The sequence below is a fragment of the Haemorhous mexicanus genome, chromosome 7 (genome assembly GCF_027477595.1).
Source record: "Haemorhous mexicanus isolate bHaeMex1 chromosome 7, bHaeMex1.pri, whole genome shotgun sequence".
In the NCBI taxonomy this organism is placed as follows: domain Eukaryota; kingdom Metazoa; phylum Chordata; class Aves; order Passeriformes; family Fringillidae; genus Haemorhous; species Haemorhous mexicanus.
In genome coordinates this window covers 11,330,413-11,343,272 of record NC_082347.1, presented here as the reverse complement: position 1 = coordinate 11,343,272, position 12,860 = coordinate 11,330,413, and the positions used below count along the sequence as shown (strand labels likewise).

Here is a 12,860-nt window from a genome sequence, read left to right as displayed (position 1 = left end):
TCTTCTTATACAATGACCCTTAACACTCTCCTAGACGCTATTCTTTGCATTATCTCCTTTCCCTATGATTTTTGAGTCTGTGTTCCTCCATAGCTTTGTTGTACATTTCTGCATTTCAGCTTCAACTAGCATATTTTCCCCCTGTGCAAGCCTCCATCACTTCACCCTGATAAAAGTCTGGTGTTTTTTTCACTTTCAGTCAAGCTCTGAAGACACCTCAGTTCCACTGCACTGAATAAATGAGTTTTTTGCATGAGTTTTGCATTTTTTTGTTTTTAAATCAACTCCCTAAATTTTCTCTTGATTTTTGTGGTTAAGGGTTGCAGGCCTCTTTCAATTCCAGAGCAAACAGCTTTAACTCATGGTTTTCTCAAGCCTGAGTAACTGATGGTCTCCTCATTCTGCAGAATGTAACACTGTTCACCTTTTATTCAATTTTTTTTGTTGCTCCTTGTAGTGTTAGAACCACTCTTATAAGGACTAATTAACTCTTCTTCCAGTCATGAATTGTTTATTCTAATGTCATATACACTTGGTTCTAGCTTCTGTTTTATCTTGGCCACAGGAATTTTATTTACCCAATGGGAAGTTGTGCCTTTGAATATGCTTCGTGTTTGCTTTAGGACAAGGCAGCTACAGGTTCACTAAGTCAGCAGTGGCAGTTCTTCACCATTCCTTCTAAATTCATTCTGCTGTGATCTATTGACACATCACCTCAACAGCTCTGGGACTGATACTCCCCCAGGCAGCACCATAAACCAGTGGTGCCTCACTCCCCAGCCAGCTGGGGAAGGGCAAAAGCAGCATTTCCCTAGGCCCTGGCAATGACTCCTGTGCCAGAACTGGGCCACTGATGGGTAGTATCCAGATTTAAGGGAATAATAATGACTATAATAACAAGACTGACCATCCCTGGATTTCCCTGATACCCTGTCTCAGGCTAAGGACCAAGCAGCTGTGGGACTGAGCTGTGCCAAAAGGAAAAGACCCTCATTTCCAGCTGGAGTCATGGCAGTTATGGCCCGGGCACAGTACAGAACAAATGACAAAGGACTCACCTTTGTGCACAGCACCTACACATGGAACACAAGAGCTACTGCAAGCCCAGGGGAAGCACATTTTCATCACATTATGACACCATCCTTGCAACACATCTGCACTTCCATAGAGTTGAACTTTATTGTTCAAGGGTAAAGTAGCAGCTAGTCTAACACTTGCAGAAAGATATAGTAGCTAAGTCTTTTTTAGGTTTCCTGATCTTATTAAGTTTTATTATCAGACTATGTTAAAGTCTGCAAACCAGTAATTTTGGTGATCTACAATAAGTAATGAAATGACAAGAAAATTATGTTAAAACAACATTAAAAGGGAGAGTCATTCTTAACTGCAGAGCATGGGAAGCTGCAAGTAAAACTCCCATTAGCAGTAAATACAGGTCCTTGAAAAAAACATTCCTATATATTTGCCAAAGGATCACAGGACTCCAAGTTATTTTTTCTTTTTTCCTTGCCTGAGCTTACCTGCTGGCTTCTTGCTTTACATATTCTAATGCCACGAACAAATATTGTATTTTAAATTTCACATGCCATGTAAATAAACCTGTGTACACTTCCAATTGCAGCAGAGACTTTCCTAGATGGCAGAGGGATGTGTCCTGTGTCAAATCATTAAGAAGATTGCTTTACCAGGCTGACTGGTAAGTAGTTTTAGAAGCTGAAGTTTAGAAGTTCCTCAACTGAAGAAATCCTGAGGTGCACAGAGATTTCACTGTTTTAAGCACAACAAGAGGAAATCACCAGGTCCAGGCAGGAGGGTGAAAGGTGCCATGTGTGTGTTCTTCCAGGTGGGAACGACTGATCCAGGGGCTCTTCCACTGTCTCACAATGATTCATAGGGTCCTTAATTGTAATTCAGGACTTGTCATAGCATTTCCAGGGAAAGTCCTGAGCACAGCAGCATTGGGGGGAGCAGTATCCAGCTGCTCATTCCCAAAGAGAGAGGGGCCAGGCACAGCACCAGCAATGGAGTCCAGCTCTATTTATTCACTTGAAGACAATGAATCCTCTTTGCTCTCCCTGCTTTGAAATTATCATCATTTTGACATCAAATGAAATTAGAAAAATTTGGGATATCTAAGTGCCTCATTCCAAGAAGTTTGCCAATTCCTTCATTCTCCTCAATTTTGAAAACATCTTTTAGTAGCAGACTGCCACAAAGATTTTCCAGCATGCTTCTGCTTTCCTTTCTTTTAATATACAGCCACACTTAGGACATATATGCAGCTTCACTTCATAAAGGGTGAACTTCACCTCTGTTGGAAGCCAGAGCAGCTACAGCAATTAAATTCCAGTTTTAAGTGAGACTTCTGAGGCTTTGGCTCCATGCTCTCCTCTCTAAGACCAGTGACTCTCCTACTAAATTAATTTTCTGATAAATACCTCATCAGTGACAATCATTTCAGATCTGACTCCCAACAAGGATTTTTACTGACAACATAAGATGACCAAAAAAGTCCCTAAGCATCATAACAAGCCATCTGTCACTGTTTGCTCCTTCAGACAATTAGTTATCATGTAACACTAACTCTCATTTTCAGCCTTTCATTCTACCAAAAAATTCTGACAGCTCCTCCATTTTATTCATGGGCAAACAAGGTCAATATTTCCTGAAGACAAAAACTAACTTCACTATTTTGTTTTTTGTATTTTACATTGACACATGTCTTTCTAATACCTAGGGCTTGTGTCATACTTAGAGCCAAAAATTCCCTGATTAGCTGGAATGTCCTGAGGCCTCAGAATGAATAATGTGAGAATGAGTTTTGTTTTGAATTTTTAAAAAGTAGTTTGAAAACAAAGGATGGATTTAATTAAAATGCAATCTCTTTTCCAAAATTCCTCCTAGTCCTTATTGCCAGCCTACCTCATGCATATCAAGTCTTGAAAAATTAACTCCCTTTCCATAGCAACATTTCAGGGAAAAATACTTAGTGAATTAATTAGTAAGGATGGCATACAGACAAATTTCTGGAAATTTCATTATCTACAAACCTAAATTTTCAGATTTTCCTCTGAGTTTGCCAGCTTTGTCTGCACTCATGCTCAAACAAAGCCATAGTTACAGAAGCCACCAAAGCCTGCACAAACACAACCCAAGTTTACCAATGTTACATTATTTATGCAATCACATGCTATTTACTCAAGATCAGTAGAAATCCTCTTTTTTGGAAAATATGGAGCAGTTCTTGAGTATGTTCCTACCCAGGAGTCCAGAAATCAGGTATTTGTGCTACATCTTAGGAAGCACCTGTAAATCCTCCTCAAGTTAATGGCATATTCTCCCCTCAATCAATTAATCAAACTCATCTCTGCCATCCTTCATTTCTCTGCACTTTTTTATGGAGTATATTTTGATGTGAGTTCTCACTTTTCCATGCTGCAAGAGAATTCCACACTCACAAAGTATAGGGAGGGGGCTGAGAAGAAAAAAAAAGGAAAAAGGAATGAGAGGTGATTTTCAGGAACCAGAAGGCTGGAACTAGCATGAACCAAACCACTTTGAAAGAACAGCAGGCTTGGGCTGCAGTTCTTGCTGCTCCAAAACAGGAGCTATAGAAAAAAGAAGGGCTTCTCTCAAACAGGCTGGTTCTTGGTGGGTCATACAGCAACTGGCAGGAGCCATTTCACTGAGCCAGAGCAAAGGATGCAAACTTGTGGGAGGAACAGCTCTGTACAAGCTTCTTTACCGAAAAAATGAATGGAAAAGGAGTTAGGTACTCATTTTCTGCAATGTCACTTTGCAGCTAAAACAAACAGTGGAAAGAAGGATAGCAAGTAGTAAAATAAAAAGCCTTTTTTTTTTTTTTGCTATTGACAAAAAGCAAGTTTTGTGGGACAGCCATACACACTTGATCACTTAAAACTCACTGACCTTTAAAAGCCTCCATGAGTTCATTAAGTTCTCCTTGTGCTGCAATAAAGTTAGGAAGCTCTGTGTAACAATGAGTGTGTAGCTTGGAGGAAAAAGCAGCACATGTCACTGACACAGTGGAGCTCTAAAAATGCCATTCCAGTTTTTACTATCATTTCAGTGGGAAAACTCTCCAAGCTACTCGTGCTATTTTAACTTTCATACTTACACACTTAAAAAAAAAAAAGGGATAAACCCCACCAAAAACTAAAAACTGAGCACACCCTTCCCCTCACACAGAGGCAATGCTTGTGGCTTTTGTTCTTATTTGTCAGGAAGGCTGTTCTTCATGTTTACACAGAATTTACAAAGTGCCCACTTGTAGATAACAGTCACACAAATGGCAGATCATCTGAGAGTACAAGGGAAGATCTTTCTTTGTATACAACTGCACTAAGATGTGGTGTGGTAAGGCAACATTGATCTTGTTTCCCTTCCATTTATCTTGGGTAGTTTGTAATTCTTATGGGCTCCTGAAGATCCTTTTATAAAAGGAGGAACTCAGCACACAACAAAGGAAAACCTGCACAACACAGCTGACACTTGAGTGAAAAGAGACGAAACTCTTCTACAGAACAGCTGCTGCTTTTTTTCAAATATTTTCAGTAAAAAAGCAAGTTTTATGGTCTGGAATTTAGATAGTTTTTATCTCCGTGCTTTTTAAATAAATCTCTTCAAGAGATGGTTTGTGTGCACCTGTTCCTGGGGGTTGATTGCCACAGAAGAATTGGGTTTATCCTGTGCCTGCACTTTATCAGCTTTGAAGTCCTTCAGTGGAGCACCAGTTCCCAAGACACAGAGCTGCCTGCCTCACATCACATGCAAGGTGCTGGCAATTTCTCCACACCATAGGTTCAGTTCAGCAAAATATGGCAAAAATCCAATAACTAAAGCTTAAGCAAACTGAAAACCACTCCCAAAAGCTCAGAGCCTTCAGAGAACAGAGCCATCAACTACTTCATGGTGTTAGCATTTTGCAGACAGGATAATTTTGCAGGATTTTTAAGACTCTAATATGCACCGGATTCTTTGGCCTCCCAAAAGGGCTACAAAATCAAGTTAAGGAAATTTAGATGAATCACAAATAAATCATTCAAACTGCTGCTCACAAAACACTAACAAATACCAGTTATTGCCATTTCATCATGGTTCCAGTCACTACACCAACATGAGTTTAGAACTTAGTAAGAAGCCATGATTGCACAGCTGCTGCCCCTCTGCAGTATGGACCAGAGCAGCATGGATTCAGAAACAAAACTGCACAGCTGTCACCAAAGCCCCTGGCAAATACCCTTCAGCTTCTGAGTGCCTGTGGTGTCACCCTTACAATGTTTCTCTCCAGAGGACTGGGAAACTCACGAATGGGAGCTTCAGCTGCAGCTCTGCCACACAAGAGTTGATCTCATCCAGACCTTCAGAAAATTTCAATAAAGTCCTCCAAAAAAATTTGCTTGTTCAAGTTTTCAAAACGTCAGGAGTAATGTCTGTACATGTATTTCCTTAATTTCAGGTGACTGGGATTATAGCATCACTTAGCATTTCTCAGAATTAATTGTTCAGTCAAGCTGTACATTTGCATTGAAGTTTTCTACCCTTGTAACACATTGCAGGAAGCTGTGTATATTTAAAAAGAGACTCCATCTTTTTAAAAATGCAAAACTCCCAATCCGCCCTCCCCCAAAAGAACGGTCCTGCACCTGTGTTTCACAAAATTACTATCTGCACAGTTTTCTGCATGTGATTTAAAACAATATTTCAGTATTTCAGTTAAAAGAACATTCCAATATGACAACAACCTTCCCTTTGTTTTAATACAACCCAAGCACCTGAATTTTAGGGGTCATTTATTGGACTCTTGTGGTTATTCAGAGAATACGGTAGGAGAAAGGGCTAAAAGAATATATCTTCACTAGTTGTGATCAGAAAACAAAGAAAGCAAAATCCCAAACAAGTTCAACCTCAGCTCTAAGGGAAGAGTTTTTCCTTGGTATGTAACAGCTTAATTTAGCAGACAAAGAAATTCAGTTCAGGGCATATTTTGTTTCCTTTGTATTTTAGCATCAGCTGCTTCAAGGGAAAGATACTTAAGCTCCCTGCTGCATGAATGCTTCTGTTGTATAAATAAATAACCTCTTTGCATTATCAGTCACAGTATAAAATATCTGATACTCAAACCCACAGGGCTCACAATTTAGCATTTTAAATTAGAGTTCTGCCTCAAAGACTCACAACAAGCTCTTCCATTCCACTTTTAATGTCTTTCAGAGTTGATGAAGGTTGTGGATGAGATCTAAAAAAAAAAAAAAAAAAAAAAAAAAAAAAACCCTCCTCCCTACCTCTGACAACTTTGCAGAGAAAACCTGCTTTCATATTCTTGCCTTGCTACAGCTATGTTTATGCATCCCTGGTCACATGAACATCACTCATTCTCCTTTGAAATAACTTTCACTGTTTTACAGGAAACAGTCCAGTTTCATGCAGGATGAGCAAAGAGAAGGGATCAGCTTTCATTTGCTACCACCAGTTTACCAGGTGGCACAATTCCCTGAGCATTAGATCTCATTTACCACAAGTGGGATGCTTTTAAATTCTCTTATTTTTACTGTACCTTGCTGGGAACTATATTGCAGCAATAAAAGCATGATAAAAACTAAGTATCAGGTGAACACACTAATAGTCCAGACAGCAGCACACCTACAATAGCACTGCATCCCTGTATGTGAGACCTTCCTGCACCCCACGCTGAACAAAAGCTGAAGTGGATCACAGCAGTAGCCAAGGAACAACAATCCTGCTACTTCCCAGAAAAAAGTTCCTAAATATGGGTGTGATTGCCAAGTCTGCAAATAGCACTACATTCGTGGCTGTAAGATGTAGCCAGTCTTCATTTCAATTACTTTATAGCTCCACTTTAATGCAGTCTTCTCACCTTCACCTTGAAGGCCCTGTGTAACACAAGCTTTCTCAACTCATATAGCTAAAGAGTTTAAAGTTTGCTTACAGCATAGGTTTTGATTTCAATTTCTTTTCCCCTGCCCCCTTATCCATTCTCCTTATCAATCATCTTCCCTTTCAAAAGGAGGGGGGAGAGAACAAAAAGGAAGGTAAATTCCAGTTTTCATGCTTTCCAAGTATGCCAAAATGCAGAAGTTAGATGAAAATCCTGTATCTTTGGGATAAACACAAGTGAAAGCAAAGCTGGAGGAACAACCTGAGAAAAGTTAGCTTTCTGCCTGTGTTTCGTTCACCTAATACTGTAACCACCTGGTCACCACCTGGACAGGTTCCTAAAAGATGTGAATAAAAAGCTTGTGCAACATTTCAGTCGTTGTAACCACAGTTCATGCTGAATGACCCAGCCAGACCCTAGTGGAAAGATGACTGTCTAAAGCTGCTTTGCTTTATCAATCTATCTGCTGTTAAAGCTAAAACTCATTTCCTGCTTTGCCTGTTAATTTCAGTCTCTGTAAAAATATTCTTTGGCTCATAATTCATCCTTCGGATCCTAGACAAAATGTACTTCCTTCAAGCTGCAGGGAATTTCTCACACACAAACAAGAAAGAGAGGTGAACTCCAGGAACTGTACTGCAGACCAAGATGGCAGGGATGGTGTGGATGCTGCAGGGTATTCACATGGCTGTAAAGCACTTGGAAATTATTTCATTTATTACTGTGACAAACACAAAAATATTAAAGATGGCTGGTAGAAAAAGAGCTAAGAAGCAAAGAACGAGGAAGAACAGGAAAGCTTACAGATAAGTTACAATAATTGATACAGCAGAACACTCAATTTAGCAACATAAAGCTCAGGAACAATAAAAATAAGAGCTCTACTGAAGACTTAAGTAGTGGAGATAGAAGCAGAAACTGCCTGGATCTTCAGTCCTTTAAATAAAAGGGGTCTGGAATTACATATCCTTTTGATCCTTAATTTTAAAACTGTATGAACCCTTGACCTCAAAGAATGAATTTACTGACAAGATATTTGTATAGCTGGAGGGGAGGGTTTTCTGCCTGGGATTCTATCAAAGAAGAGAAATACATGGACTGCTACAAAGCAGCAGGGATAGATGGATATTCAGAATGCATCCCCTTTTTTTCCTCTTTGTAGAGTTGCATTAAACTAAAAGGGATAACAAACATTTATTTCATCACTAAACTTCAGAAGTACTTGCTTTATTATTTTATAGTTTTGCATGTTGTCAGCATTTTGACTGGCAGCTTCTATGCATTTTCTTGCTGTCACTGTATAAACAACACATATAGATTGATTTTGTATACAGCACACATCTTCCCTCATCAGACCCACAGCTGTTACTGTATTAGGGCATCATTGCCTACCTTTCAAAAATAAAATATTAAATACTTTTTTGGTTTATATCCAATCAATTACAGACAAAAGGTCTCAATAAATCCTGGGTTTTTTGTCAATACGCAGTGGCAACAAGCAAACACTGGGTTTGTACCCGGATGCCCTTAGAAGGCATCAGCTGGCTCAGAAGACAACAGCTGGCAAAAGTAGAATTCCATGAAAGTTTTGCTAAAGTCAGTATACAAAGACAAGATCCACGCTCTCTCCTCCTCTCCAGCTGGAGACTACCCCACCCAGAGCTGCTTCTGGACATGCATGTCAAAAGGATGGCATGGAAGAGAAAAGTTCCCTGCAGGGATATATAAACTCAGCACCTGGAGAACAGCATTCCACATGTGCCTAGGGACCTGGCACAGTCCCAGGTAGGTACATGCTGCTTTCCAAGCCTGCACTTGAAAAGGGTCTTACAAATCCCTACATCATAGGGTGAACCTGTGACCCTGTATTCCTTCAAAATCCTACAACATGTGTTATGGGGTACCCTGGTGAAACACACACAGTGGTCACTGCAGGGCTTCTGCTGACCCCAGAATTCACCTGCAGAAAGCAGCAGGCAATCCAGCTAAGAAACTACAGCATGCTTGGAAATACAGATGGCATTGGAGATGGAAGTACTGCCCAGTGCCTACAATTCCAGAATGGTTAACTCCTGTAGCTACAATTACTGTAGAGACACAGAAGTAGAAATTAAATACAATTTAGCTGCCCAGTTTCAGTCACGGTATACAAACTTGCTTTCAGAAACAGCAGGGCTGCAGAAATAAGTCTTACACACAACAGCCCGTTGTATCAGATTCACTGTAAGAGCAACGTGCTTCACATCAAACCTGCAGGAACCTACTGCCAGCAACTGGAATTCACAGCAAAAAGGGAGAGGACAAAGAGTCCTGTGCTCAGCTTGGAAAGACAAGATAATGGAACAATAAAAAAGAAATTATTGTGTCATAATTTTGTCCTCTACAGAGTTACTTAGCCACTTAGAAGCATTAAAGGGAGGCACAAAAATAATGAGAATGTGATGAGAGGAGCAATATTGCCCACAAAAAATCCCCTAATAAACTAGCAAAAAAAAACCCAAATATTTTTTTTATAAAATGCAGTGTATTTGCAATCATAGAAATTTATTATTACTATACAAAAGCAATGTACAGTCTTATTCAGAAAATCAGATTAGAAAATGCACAATTATTTGCTGTTGGCTGCTAAGGAAGGACTACTTGATCCATCCCCACCTCTGACTTAAGTGGACACAACAGAAACTATTTGAAAAGCTCTTCTAGGGCTGCAAATCAGCCTATGCAGCTTGAGGCAGCCTCTGACATGAACCTGGGTGGCCCCAAAGAAGTTTTGGGTGAGAGATACCAAGAAAAAACCATCATGAACAGGGGCCCAAAGGACAAGAGGAAGCCCACAGACTCTTCATATGGAGAAGAGTGAGGTTTCATCAAATCCAAACAATATTTTACAGCATTTTTACACCCTGCCACTTGAAAAACTCCAAAAGCTCTAAAACTTAGCCTAAAGCCTTTGGGAAGAGCTGGCTGAGACTCCCAACCTATACAAAACCCTACTGAAGGTACAAGTGGGGCTGCTGGCAGGGCACCTCTTTTTCTCTGGCAAGGGGTAGCACCTGCAACAGCCTGGGCCCTGCTCTGGCTGCCTCAGGAAATACCTGCCTTTAGAGGAGTGTTGTCTGAAAAGAATAATTTCAGCTCTGGAGAAAAACATGATGGTTTGTGTTTTAAAGGCCTGAACTTCACAGAACAGCAGGTACAGAAGGATTGGGACACAGATGGCTTAGATGGGGAGAAAAGTACATTGCATACATTATTTTTATAAATCAAGAGTTAAATATATTTTGAATACACTCTTTCCTATTGCTGCTACAGGAAGCAGTCCAATTACAGAGAAACTCAGTAGAAATACCTTGTATCAGAAAGAGTTCATGCACTAAGGAAAACTGGAAAAAAACCCACTTAGGAGTCCTGTCTTTGTAATTTTTTTCCTATAAACTTTTGGTAAGGGTAATCCAAATTCAATTTATTAGGAAATTATTGGATTCACCCAGCATTACTGGCAATATTTCCCAGTATAGTCAACAGTATTCATATTAAAGGAAAGCTATATATATATAATGTGACAATTATGCTTACTTGTTAATTTTTATTGGTTTGGTAAAATAAGTGCTTCTAATAGTCTGTTTTGCATTTCTGACATGTCTCTATTGCTTCATTATGTGATTTTACAGTCTGCATTAATGAATCAAAATAAAAATGTAAGTAATATTATAAATGCAGCAAGCGACCATCTGCTTTGCCTTAATTACCAAAAAATTTTAATGCATCTGTACAAGCCTCTTTTGAATATCAATATTCTCATTTCTCTGTGAAAGAAAACTGCTATGAAAAACCAGGTCAGATACAGCAATTCTGCCCAACAATACAAGGTTCAGATGAAGTCCAGCTGTCCTTTTTCTCCTTATAAAAGTTGCAAGAAAACAAGCAACTGTACTATATATGTGGACTAGTGCTTCAAAGAAATCATGAAAGCAAGTTTTACACACTGTCCCATTCAAATTAGTTTCACTACATGTCCTCAAATTAAAAGTTTCAGGTCAGTGATTGTATGAACACATATGTATACAACTATATTTGTGACCCCAGTCAAGCTGAACTCAAACCCTCCTGCTCACTGAAGACATCAATATTCAGAATTTTACAAAAATTGTATTTTTTCTCTAGGTGTCTTTCATTATCATAATCATTCATAAGTATTTAGCAGCATTTCTACAAATTGACTTTCACAACCAGGCCAACCAAAATATGAAAGATAAGAAAATACTTTAAATATTCAACTATTTAATAAGAAATGAACCAAAGCAGAAAATTTCAGCATACAAATCTCAAATTTTATAAAGCAACTTTCCCAAAGGAGAGAAGCCTACAAAAGTACTCCAAGCAAACAGGAAGAAAAAAAAATCACACCTTTAACACTGAGTTTCACAAATTCAAAAACTATTTTCAGGCATTTTGGAACATGGAAATTACACATATCAGGACATCACCAAACACAGCAGAAAGCCCATTGAAACCACACATTCTAGGTCATTTCTCAATCAGTACCTTTAAGACACTACCACTTGTATTAATTCTAAGGAAACAATGCTTTAAACAATGTGAAAGATATGTAAATAAAGTAACACACAGAAGACTGCACAATACAAAGTGTTAGAGAATAAGAAAAAGTGGCAATGCAAAAAATAAACAGAACACTGAAAACATCTAGATTATCTACACTGCCTAGAATATGGGCATGAGAGTCAGCACAACTGCATTCTTATGCAAGTACCAAAATAGGCATCAGAAGCCAACCTAAGCAAAATGTGCACTTTAATAATCCAAAATACCCACAAGTCACAGCATATGTCATAGTTGAGACAGCCATGTAGATAAATACAATCTGTTCTTCACTTAATAAGTTATTCCCCATAATGGCCCAAGTAACTCACCTGTACTCCAGGTGTCAAAATCAGTCTGGTCCAGAGCAGGCAGCATCTCCTCACTCTCTCAATGTGATGCTGGGCTCTGTCTCGAGCTGTACCTCACCCTACAGCTCAATCCTAAGTCACGCTGAGGTGTCCGTGTGTCACAGCATGTGCTTCAGTTGAGATGGCCATGATATACAAAGTGACACCATACCACTTCAGAAGGCTTCAAGCATCTGCCCTTCTTGCTCTTTAGCCCAGCCTTTTATTACCCTCATGGTCAATGCATTGCACCTGTGTGCCTTCTTCTCCCTTCGGTGATTGGTCAGTGCACCTGGGCACTCCATGGCTCATTACCTTCAATGCTGGTCACCTGCTTCTCACAGCTGTGGCCCATTGGGGATGAAGCTTGGCCTCAGCCCCACTCCCAATTAGCACAAACTCTGTGCCTACCCACAAGAGTTTTAACACACAAAAACATACACCTATATGCCCACCATACCCCTTAAATATGATTCTTCCATTAATTATAAACTAATTAAGACTGTCTACATAGAATGACCAGAAAAAAATTTTGAAAGCTCTGAATTGGAAACAAAGGACAACAAAGGGAATGAAAAGAAATAGACAGAAACTGAAGGAAAGAAGGAACAGGCAGATTCAGGAAAATGTTACAGCAATATTTATCTTAGCTAGTTTAGGGTTGTGTTATGAAAGGCTTTCAGACAAAGACAAGAAAGGTTAGACTGTCATTTGAAAGAAAGTCAGTGACAGAACCTTGACTCTTCTGTTCCATTCACCTTTCCAGGTGAATGAAAGAGAGCAAATTTGGTTCAGTTCGCATTAAAAACACAGAGTCAAAACTAGACAAGAGGATACAGGGGGACTTTTTGTCTGAATGGATAAATCTCTGGGAAGTCAGCAAGATTTATAAACACCTGGAACATGCTAAACAATTGCCTGATGTTATTCTTGGGATAAGAAGGGGGAACAGGAGGAGACTCAGGCTCAATTTTAACTACATGAAGTTCAGC

At 39.4% G+C, this 12,860-nt stretch overlaps 1 long non-coding RNA gene across 49 annotated transcripts in view; it reads right to left on the bottom strand.

The window, feature by feature from the left end:
- Window positions 1-12,442, bottom strand: part of LOC132329728 (uncharacterized) — a 397,002-nt gene extending 384,560 nt beyond the window's left edge. For 7 of the 49 annotated variants that reach the window (XR_009487132.1, XR_009487151.1, XR_009487166.1 and 4 more), the window contains exon 1: window positions 11,851-12,377. This is a non-coding gene — a long non-coding RNA (uncharacterized LOC132329728). Of the gene's footprint in view, window positions 1-11,850 lie in introns of all 49 variants that reach the window. The other 42 variants (XR_009487131.1, XR_009487154.1, XR_009487144.1 and 39 more) reach the window with 24 other exon arrangements.
- Between the last annotated feature and the right edge of the window lie 418 nt (window positions 12,443-12,860).